Genomic DNA, 11165 nt, shown 5'->3' on the forward strand with positions numbered 1-11165 from the left:
AAGAGCGGTCAAGGAGAACACGTATGTGAGGCATGAGGGGTGTATGTGTGTGTCCAGGGTTGTCTGCAAGAGCACATCTCCCACAGGCTTCTGAGTGGGCACACATGTAGCCGCCTGCTCTCCAGAAGGAAACCGACAGACGGCTCGGGGCTGTCTGAAGTAGGTGCCAGGAGCTCTGGGCCCCACTGCCTGCCCCAAACCTCCCTGTGCCCGGGAGGGGGAGCCTCCCCCAGCATGGCCCCATGGGCACTGGCCTTGGCTTCGTATCTGAAATGCCGGGGTCAGGGCTGAGTGAAGCAGACGGAGGGTCCCTGCATGTCCTGTTGTTGCTATGGAGACCCGGTGCTGACTGCTGTGCTCAGACGGCGTGGCAGACCATTCCCGGGGACCCCCTTGGCTGTCAGGTAACCAAGGCCTCCGGGGTTGCTGACTGGACTCGGACCAGAAGCAGCTGTGCTGAGGCCTCGCTGGAGGCGTAAGACCCTGCCCAGAGGCGGACAGGGTGACCCTGTGGCAGCAGCCTTGTGACGGGGTGGAGGGGGTCGTGCCAAGTGACTGTACCCAGAGGGAGAGGCTTTACAAGGCCACATGTAGTTGGGCGAGACTTCCGAAGCTGGAGGGAGACTCGGGGCAGTGCCTTCCTGGGGGCCCTGCCCTGTGCCCAGACCTGCTGCCAGGCTGGCTCCTGAGGGCAGCCCTCCAGCCCAGGCACGGCAGGACCCTGGGTGCCGGGACACTTGGTCCCGCCAGCTGCACGGGGTGGGCCAGCAGTCAGCTGTTGGCACACAGGCCTCAGTGCCGGGTCCTCGAGTAGAACTCTGAGCCCCGCCACTGCCCGCCTGCCGAGCCATCGCCATCCGGCTGGCCGGGTGTACTGGGCGCCCCTTCCTTTCACTCTTTTCCGGGGCAGCAGCTCTGCTCATGGGACGGGGCACCGAGCTGTCTCCTTGTCCCTGGACTCAGATCCACACTGGTCTCCTTGCTTCCATGGTCCTGCAAGTGCACCTGGCACCGGCCAGCTTCCTGTGTGCTCTGAGGTGACTGTAAGTCAGGGTGGCCTTGCCTCTGCTGGCGCCTGGCCATCCCAGCGGGCAGGCCCTTGCCGGGCGAGGCCGGGGACAGCAGAGGGTGCAGAGGGAGGTATGTCAGCCCCGCTGCATCCACGCACGGCCACACCTGCTCTGCCCTCTGTAAGTCCTGGCTGTCAGGGACAACCAGCCTGGGCCTGTGCGCGACCCCAGACAGCCCACCTGTGCCTGCTAGCGCGCCTTCCCTGCAGCTCCAGCATCCATCCCACTGTGCGGCGTGCAGATGGCACCAGGAGGGCGTGTCCGGCCCTAGCTCGCTCACAGTCGCCTGTCCCCTGCCTTTGCCCATGTTTTTACACCCGAGTGACTGCTGAGGATGAGCCAGGTGTTTCCACCTGTTGCCGCCGGGGCCAAGGCTAGGAAGCCCCACTGCTGGGAGCTCCGCTGACATGACTCCCGTGTCCCTCTGGTTGCTGCCTCAGGAGCAGCCTCTCGCCTCACTGTTACCTGCCTTAGCGCAGGTGGGAGGGGTTGGGACAGGCGTGTGCCAGCTGGGAATGTCCCCTTCCCCGAGAATAGCACTGCAAAGTGGCTGCTTTGTCTGAGGTGGGTACAGGCCCAGCCTTTGCCCCCCGAGGGGCAGGCAGGAAGCCAGCTCGCTGGAGTGGGGATTGGCCCCAGGTGGCTGAGAGAAGGCTGGGGTCGCAGCTGAGGCCCTGCAGTCTCCTTGGGTGTCCAGCCTGCAGTGCTGAGGCTCAGGGCAGGCTGACCCTCGGGGACAGGCCAGGACATGCCGTCGGGGCTGTGCCCAGTGCTCACGGACTGTGGCTGGTGTCCCTTCCCCCTCAGAGGGTGGGGGCAGGCCGGGTCGGGCTCTGTGGGGGTAGTCAGGAGGGGACAGTGATGAAATCTTGACCAGGGCAGATGGGGAGGCCTGTGGGCTCATGGGAGGGAGGGAGGGGGAGGTGGGCGGTCTGCTGGCCACGTCAGGCCACTGTGGGTGCCAGCACTGGGACGTGGGCTTCTTCACCAAAGCTTGCGCCTCTGTCCTCAGAGGCCTGGGCACCCTGTCCCTGCCCACCTGGCAGTGAGGGCAGGCATCCCCTGGCTACAGTAGGACCCGCCTCCCTCCAGTACCTGCCCAGAGCCCTGGGGGCCTGAGCCTGCCCCTGAACGTGAAGGAAGCCTGGTGAGAGTGAGGACTGGGAGATAGCTTCTCGCAGTGACCCTGCCCTGCCTGGACCCTGAAAGTCTCGCGTGGACAGTGCCCTGCCGTCACAGGGCTGACCTGCAGGCCTGGGGCTAGTCCGATGTGTGCGTGCGCCCCACCAGCCTGGGGTGCAGTCTTCAGCCAAGGAATCGCGCTTGTGTGTGAGCTTATGTGGGGCAGGTGGCGACCTGGCTCCAGGGGCCTCCTCAGTCCCCCACCTGGGGCCTTGCAGCTGCTATCGGGTCAGGGCACCCGTGGGCAGCTCCCGCAGAGGGCCGTGGCTGGGGAGCATTGTGGGGAGAGCACTGTGGGGTCATCACAGGCCTGTGAGAACCCCAGGCCCGGTGGGTGTTCTCCCCGGGAGCCCAGGCCGCTTGCAGAGTGACGGGGTCAGTGACCGTGACTTCCCTTCTGGGAAGACCCCCACATGGCTTCCGGAAAACACCTGCTTCCTTTTCTGAACCCACAGCCTCCGCCTGCTGCAGCCCGGCCTCCGAGCCTGGGGAGGGCGGTGCCACAGGCCTGACCCCCTGGGTCCTCCCTCCAGCCTGACCTCCCTCCAGCCATGGGTCCTCCCTCCATCCTGACGTCCACCTGGTGGCACATGTGAGGGGTCGGGCTCAGCCACCGGCACCACCCACCGGCTCGGGAAGCCCCCAGGCCTCAGCCTCACTTCCTGTCCTCCGGTGCTGCCCACAGCCCTCCTCTCAGGGCCCTGGGCTCCCAGGACCAGGCCCTGAAGCCTCTGGCTGACCTCACGACCCCAGCTCTGCCCTGGGCACGGTGCCTCGGTCGCACGCTATCAAGTCACTTCCAAATCTCCTTTTCTCTTTCAAAGGCGCCACCTGCAACCACAAGGAGAAGCGAAAACACCACCTGTGCTTCTGAAGCTCCCGGTCCCTGCAGGGACGCCAGGCCCCTACAGGCCCCAGCGGGCAGCCCATGGCCTGGCTGGGGGGTGGCCTGGGGGCTGACCCTGTCTGAGAGCGTGGTTCGGCCACCCGGCTCAGTGCTGGGGCTGCCGTGGGAGCCTTGGCTGCTGGCTGGTGTTAGCAAGGTCCACTGGGGTCCTGGGCTGAGGCTGCGTCTCGTCCCTTAGGCTGTTGTCACAAATACGCAGGTGGGTGGCGTGTAAGCTGTAGGACTCATTTCTCTGCGTGCTGGAGCCAGGATTCTGGGTCGCCCCTGGTGGGAGAGCTGGTGAGCTCTCAGGGCACTGACCCTGTCCTGAGACCCGCTGTGGCCTCATGGCCTCCCGTGGCCCTCACCTGGGAGGAGGAGGAGTCACCGTATGAACCGGGGGTTGGGGTGGCTCAAGCACCAGACCAGGCCACAGAGTGCACATGACCAGGCGGGTCACCTTGAAGACCTGCTGCCTCCTCCCTGACCCTGACTTTGCAGGGTCATGGCTGCAGGCATTGCTCCATCTGGACTGCCGCCCTGCAGGGAAGGGAGGCTGGCACTGCGTCTCCGGGGACCCACCTGTGCAGGTCACAAGGTGGGCAACGACTGCTGGGTGGGGCAGGGTGACCTGGCGGCCCACGTGGGCGCCAACCCCGTCCAGCGCCGCCCCTGTGTGCCCCCGGGTGTGAGTTCACAGAGCAGGTGCGCTCGAGTACCCCGGAGTCCACGCGAGGTTCGGCTTTGGCGTGTGGTCGGCCACGTGTCCTTGGCTGGACTGTACCCAGAAGCCGCCATGTCACTGCACCAGCCTTTGCAGTGACATGGGACGTCTGCGAGACATGGTACCCGTCTGCCCCGAGGGAAGCCCTGGGGCAGATCCCTGGGGGTCCTCCCGCCCTCAGGCAGCGGTGCCCTCACGGTGAGGTGCACAGCAGGCCCCGCAGGGGACGACTCGGCAGTTGCCTGGGATTCGGCAGAAGCATGGATTTGCACGGGTGGGCAGGATGGACACAGGCCCCGTTGTCACACGGGCCACCTCCAGAACCCGCCCTGGTTCTCCCCTTAGCTGGCAGGTGGGCGTCTGAGTGTGGTCTCAGTACGGCCACAGAGGAGGGTGGACACGTTTTGGGCGAGGACACTGCACTAAAGTCCTGTCCGCAGCCAGACAGACGTATTTGGGGCGTGGGGACTTAGGTTCCCTGGGCCTGGGGTGAAGGCAGCGGTCCCAGGCCGGCCCACTCAGTGGGGTAGCTTGATGTGTACCGTGTCCCCACGGCGCCTCCACCTTGGTCTCCTTCCGTTTTACTTACACGCTGACTGCTTTTCTGGGTACCCCGTGTACGGCATCTTCGTAGAGAACTTCGACACTCGGTCTCTTCCAGGGCCTCCCCGAGCCCGCCCAGCGCCTACCCTGCAAGCTCCGGTGTCTGCACTGGTCCCTGTGCTGTCCGGGCCTCGGACCATGCAGTGTCCACCATGGAGCACAGACGTTGGTGTGTTTGGAGCGGGGTGTGCGTACGTGTCTTTCAGAGAGCCACTTCTGTTTTCAGAGTCTGGGACCTGGAGGCCGAGGAACAGCTGGAGTCTAGGTACAGCCCTGGAGAGGGCCACAGAGGTGGTCCCAGCTGATGGGGACTGAGGCCTGGCGTGCTCTGAGATGCCCCCACAGCAGGCTGGGGTGTAGACCTGATGGTCACTGCCCAGGGCCCCAGGGTCACGACTGCTCTGGATGGGAAAGAGCCCCATGTTTCTTTCTGCTTTTATTTATTTACTTGGGTTTATTTATCTCTTCCCTGAGAGAATGAGACAGAAAGGGAGGACCCCAACTGGGTCTTTGCCTCCCCAGGTCACGGGTGCACACGTGCTCAGTGTGTACAGAAAAACCTTAGGACGTGACACTGCGACATTCCTGTGTGGGCTAGCGTCCCGGGGTGTTGGGCCACACTGCCTCACTGGCCCGGCAGCCTGGCTGCTCGCACTGTGCCTATGAGGGGCACCAGCACGGGGAGGAGGGCTGCAGGGCCGTCGTGTCACGCGTCTCCAGGAATGACTCGCTATTTAAATGGTCCAAACCCACCAGCCCCGAACCTGGGGGCAGATCCCGTCGGGTCAGGGCCTGAGAAAGCCAGGCACACGGTCCTCTACGCATGGCCGGCCGCTCAGTGGTGGGAACAGCGTGGCATGGGCGGTGCTCAGCCCATCCAGCAGGCCGAGTCCCGAGGCAGTGCCGGCCCAGCTGCGGAGCGTGTGCGGTACCCTGTGTGAGTCATCTCTGGTTTGAGCTGGAGTGTGTTAATTAGAGGTGATGTGGGAGGCAGGCCAGGGTCAAGAGGAGAGCCAGTGACAGGAAATTCGGTAACTTCAGTCCCACCACCTGCTAGTGCCGCATGCAATGTTTTTGCACACATACAAGGGAGCTTCAGCAAGCTTATGGGAAGTGCACATTCCATAAAAACCATGCATGGATTTCAAGGATTTTTTGCAGCAAAGTAAGTGTATGCTTTACCGCCGTTTACCTACAAGCTTTTTGAAGTCCCCTGATGTATTTTAACATAAAAGCTGGGGCCTGCAGGTGGCTTCCTCTGGGCCGCCTTCCGTTTCACATTCTGATGGGGTCTGAGCCCAGGGTGCCTCACCTAGAAGCCCACAAAGGCGCTCGCACTGCAGGGTGAATCGCCCTCTCTGCAGAGCAAGCTCCTGCGTCGGCGTCCAGGCAGCGGCCGGTGCTGTCGGGGTCAGGAGGGCCACGGGACAGCAGCTGTGCTGGAGCGGGGTTTCTGGCAGCGGCCTCTGCCGATGCCGGTGGACAGCGCTGGGGCCCTCAGTCTGGAGGTCCTGCAGCAGAGGGACGGTGCCTGTCTCTCAGAGAGGCCTGGCCTAGGGCTGGTGGCCCAGGGTCCCTGTCCCTCCCCCGAGCCTGAGTCCCCAGGGAGAGGCACCTGGGCTCTGCAGGTCCATCCACCTGCCTGCGACCACCCCATACTCTGGCCTGGTCCAGCGGCGACCGGGTCCCCGTCACACCTCCTCGCCTGCACATCACAGCAGCTGAACCCAGCGCCACACAAGGGCCCCAGGTGATCCGTCCCGGCTCTGTGGGGACCTCGTCTGAATCGGGGGGGCTGGCTTCTCTCCTTTGGCCTTGGCAAGTGGGCCAGATCAGCCACCAGGGTACCCAGAGGGTCGTGCAGACTGAGCTGGCTCCTAAGCAAAGCTGTGGGCATCACCGGGGTGAGCATAGACAAGCCTGGGGCTGTGGGGCTCCCTGGGCCAGCAGAGGACGGTTCACAAGCACGCACAGGGCCTGGATGGGGCGTGCCTGCCTCCCACAGTTGCGGCCTGCAGGGAAGGGGTGCCGGGATGGGCTGGGTCAGGCTGGCCCTGTGACCTGTCACTGGCTTGTACCCGGGGTGCAGGGTCTTGCTGGGTTTTCCCAGCCACTGACCTCAGGGCTGTCTGAGCCGAGCTGTGCTCCTGAGTGCTGGCTACGGACGGTCCCTACTCACAGAGGGCGCCTTCTGGCAGGCCCACCTCAGCTGCTGCACAGCCAGTCCCAGCAGGGCCGGCCTCTTGCAGATGGGTTTTCATTTTCGATTCCCTTTATTGCTCACACCACCTCCCCACCGCAGAGAGCTCACTGCCGCTTGTCCTCAGCCGACCTGTGATTCTGACCACCATTGTCTGCCCGTGGCTAAGTTTAGCCTCCAATCACCCCGTCGTCCTCCCGGAGGGGACTCAGGCCTGGAATAGCTACTGGGAGGGCCGTGGTGGCCTGGGCTCCCATAGGGGCCTGCCAGACATGGGCAGCCCGTGGTCATGCAGGGGAGGGGAGGACTCTTGGCAGATGGGACTCCAAGCTGGTCCCCTCTCTCACTAGGACCCTACCCCCAAGGGATACCGTGGCACCTGGGGGGTCTCCTCTCTGTGGCTGCTCATCGTTTAAAGCAGAAATGCCCGGTTATCCCCAGGCCTTCCAGGTCCCAGGACTCAGGCTTCGATGCCGCGTTGGGTTGTGGCTGGGACAGGGAGACAGCACCAGGCTGGGCCTGTCCCTGCCCGGCATGGCCCTGGAGCCCAGCTCAGCTCTGCCCTCAAGGCTGTGCCAGTGACCAGGGCCTGCGTGCCCTAGCATGGCTGACGGTCCTGGGCCCCATGGAACGCGGGACACACAGGAGGTGACAGAGCAGGCACAGGGCCTCTGGTGCCTGCTTATAGTTCCCAAGGCCCCACGTGGGCCCTGAAGGGATCCCGGCTGGCCAGGGCAGGGGAGCACAGCAGAGGCCAGCGCCAACCCTGTCCACAGTCGGCCTCAGGGCTCCCCCAGCATCTCACAGGCCATTCCGGACAGCGTGCAGGACTCCACCCTGGATGCTCCGTGCTGCTTGCTGTCCTGTAGGCCCAGAGCCCAGTGGGCCAGGGTTGTGTTGGAAGACAGGGTGTGATGGCGCATCGGCCACCAGTGATTCCTTAGACCCTCCTCCGGTGGGAGCCAGCACACGGCCTCCCCGGGGTGGGAGCCAGCACACGGCCTCCTCTGGTGGGAGCCCCCAACATGCCCTCCTCGGGGTGGGACCCTGAGATGCGCTCTGTCTTCTAGGCACAGCGAGTCACGGCGGGGGGCGCGGGGACCGCAGCCCTGGACAGGGACGTCTGTGAAGTCAGTGTTCTCCAGAGACACCTTGGTGTTGCCCTGGTCCCGCAGTCAGGCAGGACTCCCGCCCCCCTAGGCACGTCCTCCTCCCTGAGGTTCGTTGTCATCCGCTGGGCTTCCTGGGCGGTGCCGTCCCTGGGTGCCCTGCCTGCCACACCCTGCACGTGGGCCTGTGGGCACGGCTTGTACAGCCTCGGCCCAGGGGTTGGGCGCCTGTCGTCCTGGGGCCCTTCCCACAGCTGTCAGCCTTGTGCATTCTGGAGCCCCCAGCACCTTGGTGGGGTGCAGGGAGGCCTTGGGAGCCAGACTCTTCCACTCTGGGCTCTCTCGGGCTCATCCTGCCTCAGCCCACCTCTCGCCTCTGATCCCTGCTCACTGCCCCGTCCGGACTTGCCAGTGGGTGGACCCGGGTCGTGGGCCTCCTTGTCTTGGGGCATCCTGTTCTTGCAGCCCTTCCTTATCCAGGAGGGTTGGCAGGAGCTTGGAGCCGTTGGCTCTGCTCTCTACGAGCTGCCCCCAGGCTCATCAGCTGGGCCTCTGCCTCACCTGAGTCCTCGCTGGCCCCAGCGTCTGCACCACCCAGAGGGTCCCCATGCCCAGGCTCTGTGACCGGCTCCTATGAAGGCATCGCCCAGAGAGGGGTCTCTGCCCTGCCTTGGGGTCCACTTCACCCCCTGAGCTGGCAGGAGAGGGGTGGCTGGGCCCCAGTGAGCGATGTCCCCATGCCTGCCCAGGTGACCGGGGAGTTGGCCCATGCAGGAAGGGCTGGGCCATACGTTCTATGAGGAGACCCACGCTGCTGGCTTAACCAAGGCTTGGGGGTCCCCTCCCCCCACGCCCGCCCCACCAGGCCCCTGAGCTGCTGGGGACATGGTGTGTAGGCACGGCAGTGCTCGGGCTCACTCTGCCCGCCCCTCACCGCCAGCTGCCGGGTCGTAGTACTGCTGTGTCCAGTAGGTACACTGCTTGGTTTCCGGAGCATCTTAGGGTTATTTCTTTGTTCTGTGTGTGGGGGGAGCACCTCACTGGCCCACCCACAGGACACACGCCTCACATGCTCAGGGAGGTACGGCCCCTGTCACCACCCACCGTGTGGTTGTCGTCCCCGCTCCGGTGTGCTGTTAGGGTCCTGGTGGGGTAGGGCCAGGAAGATGGCGCTGTCTGCTGACCTTACCCAGGGTCCTGTTTAGGTTGGGTCCTGGGATCACTGGAGGGGTGGAGGGCAGGGTGGGCACAGAGGCTTCTCCTGGATTTGTGACTCCCCCGGGGCCCTGTCACCTAGCCCAGGCAGCCAACAGTGCTGCTCGGGTTCACCAGAACGTCCCCCGCCGTGTTCCGGAAGCAGCCGAAGCCGGAGTGTAGACTCGAGGCTGTCCGCAGGGCCTCTGTCCCTGATGGCAGGTCCGTGCTAGTGCCCAGCCCAAGACCACCAGGCACGCTCTGGTGTCCCTCTTCTCCCAGCCAGGGCAGACATGCAGCTGTGACTGCTGTTCCCTGTGGATGCCGGAGGCTGCTGCTCTGGCACTGGGACAAAGGGCGTGTACCCTCTTTATCCGGGAAGCCCAGCTTAGGCTTCTGTGGAATCTTGGGCTACAATCAGCTCAGAGAGCCAGGCCTAGCTGCAAGGGAGCCAGGAGGAAAGGCGTCTTCACCTGGGCCAGTGCTGCTCCAACGGAACTCGTGTTCCCGGGAAAGAGGATAGAGGTGGCTGTTAGGCCCATAGACACTCAGCCACCGTGGGCAGGGTGAGGACACATTCCCAAGTGTGCTTTCTGTGCGCGTGTCACCTGCTAGTGGTCCCTCTCTGTCCTCGGGGACACCTGTGCACCCCCCATGGACAGCCATGCACCCCCTATGCACCCTCTGTGCACACCCCGTGCATCCCCCATGGACACCCCGTGTATCCCCCCGTGCACTCCCTATGTGCCCCCTGTTTACCCCTTGTGGACACTCAATGCACTCCATGTATGCCCTGTGCTCACCCCGTGCATCACCCGTGGACACCCATGCACGCCCCATGCACCCCCCCCCGCACTCCCTGTGCACACCCCGTGCATCCCCCGTGGACACCCCGTGCACTCCCTGTGTGCCCCGTTTACCCCCTGTGCACATCCATGCATGCCCTGTGCACACCCCATGCACCCCCGTGGACACCCATGCACTCCCGACGTACCTCTTGTGCACCCCCCGTGGACACCCATGCACACCCATGCACCCCCTGTGCACTCCCTATGCACACCCCCTGTGCACACCTGTGCACCACCCGTGGACATTCATGCACCCCCTGTGCACTCACTATGCACCCTCTTTGGACACCCCGTGAACCCCCCATGGACACCCGTGTGCCTCCCGTGGACCACGTCTCCTTGCTTACCCTGCATGGCTGTGAGGACACGTGGACACTGTCACGTGGCTGGTGGCTGTCCATCTGTCTTTGATCGTGCTCACATCTTCCGCTCCTTCCTTAGGCTGGGCATCTGCTCACTGCTGAGACCCCAAAGTGCTCCGCTGCTGACACCGGCTGCCTTCCTTTCGGCCAGCCTCAGAGGGAGAGCTCTTGCCCTGGAAGGGCCTGCGTCTGTAGGCATGGGCTGCAAGTTCACGTTCCCTTGTTTTCCTGGTGTTTCAGAAGGTGCCTGAAGGTTGACTGAAATGTCACTGCTGGGGTTTGGAGAGCTGGCAGGGCTTGGTGTCCAGGTGCTGAGGACAGCGCTGTGATGGCATGCCGTCTACGAGCAGGGCGGCGGCCCTCCTGCACTCCAGGTGCTCTGGCTGCCCTGCCGGCAAGGAGGCCAGGACAGGGGGACTGTGGGTGTCCACTTCTCGGGGTCAGCCCTCGCATGCAGCAGTGGGAGTCGGAAGGTCTGGCCAGGCCGTGGATGTCCTCTTCCTGCGGGTCAGAGGGGACACTCCAGAGCTGGCCTCCTGCTTGGCAGAAGCCACCGGCATTATTGCTGTCCAAAGGGGACCCTGGGAGTGGAAATTTCCAAACGTGCTTTGTGTCCTTGTAAGAGGAGGGAAGCAGGTTAATGATGTCCCTGGCTCTGGTCCTCCCGGCCTTTCCAAGCCAGCATGCTGGGGCCGGTGGACGTGGGCTCGCCCCAGATCGAGCAGTCCTGGGTGGCAGCGCAGGTGTGACCCGGAGTGGGTTGACCTTGCACACGCACACACCGCCCCCACACGGTGCACCTGCCTGGCTTCCGGCTGCTCACAGGTCAGCCGCAGAGCCCAGGACACACCGCATGGCCGCGGCCTGCCCGGGTGCCTGCTCTTCTGCAGTTGCATGTATGTGTGAGCGTGGCACTGGGCTTTGGGGCCACCCCTGCCAGGAGCATCAAGATACCTGGTGAACCCTTCCTTCCCTCGCATGCCCACT

The 11165-nt window shown here is 64.2% G+C and overlaps 1 protein-coding gene and 1 long non-coding RNA gene across 4 annotated transcripts in view; one reads left to right on the forward strand and one right to left on the reverse strand.

The window, feature by feature from the left end:
• The window catches only part of KLF13 (KLF transcription factor 13), a 28291-nt gene that overhangs the window by 11648 nt on the left and 5478 nt on the right, over nucleotides 1–11165 (forward strand). The window lies entirely within an intron of this gene.
• The window catches only part of LOC114005849 (uncharacterized), an 8875-nt gene continuing 1074 nt past the window's right edge, over nucleotides 3365–11165 (reverse strand). Inside the window, exons 2-3 of one of the 3 annotated variants that reach the window (XR_003547645.1) lie at nucleotides 6081–10679; nucleotides 3365–5976 (exon numbers count right to left, since the gene is read on the reverse strand). This is a non-coding gene — a long non-coding RNA (uncharacterized LOC114005849). Of the gene's footprint in view, nucleotides 10680–11165 lie in introns of all 3 variants that reach the window. The other 2 variants (XR_003547647.1, XR_003547646.1) reach the window with 2 other exon arrangements.

Source organism: Tupaia chinensis, unplaced genomic scaffold (genome assembly GCF_000334495.1).
Source record: "Tupaia chinensis unplaced genomic scaffold, TupChi_1.0 Scaffold144682_1, whole genome shotgun sequence".
NCBI classification, from domain to species: Eukaryota; Metazoa; Chordata; class Mammalia; order Scandentia; family Tupaiidae; genus Tupaia; species Tupaia belangeri.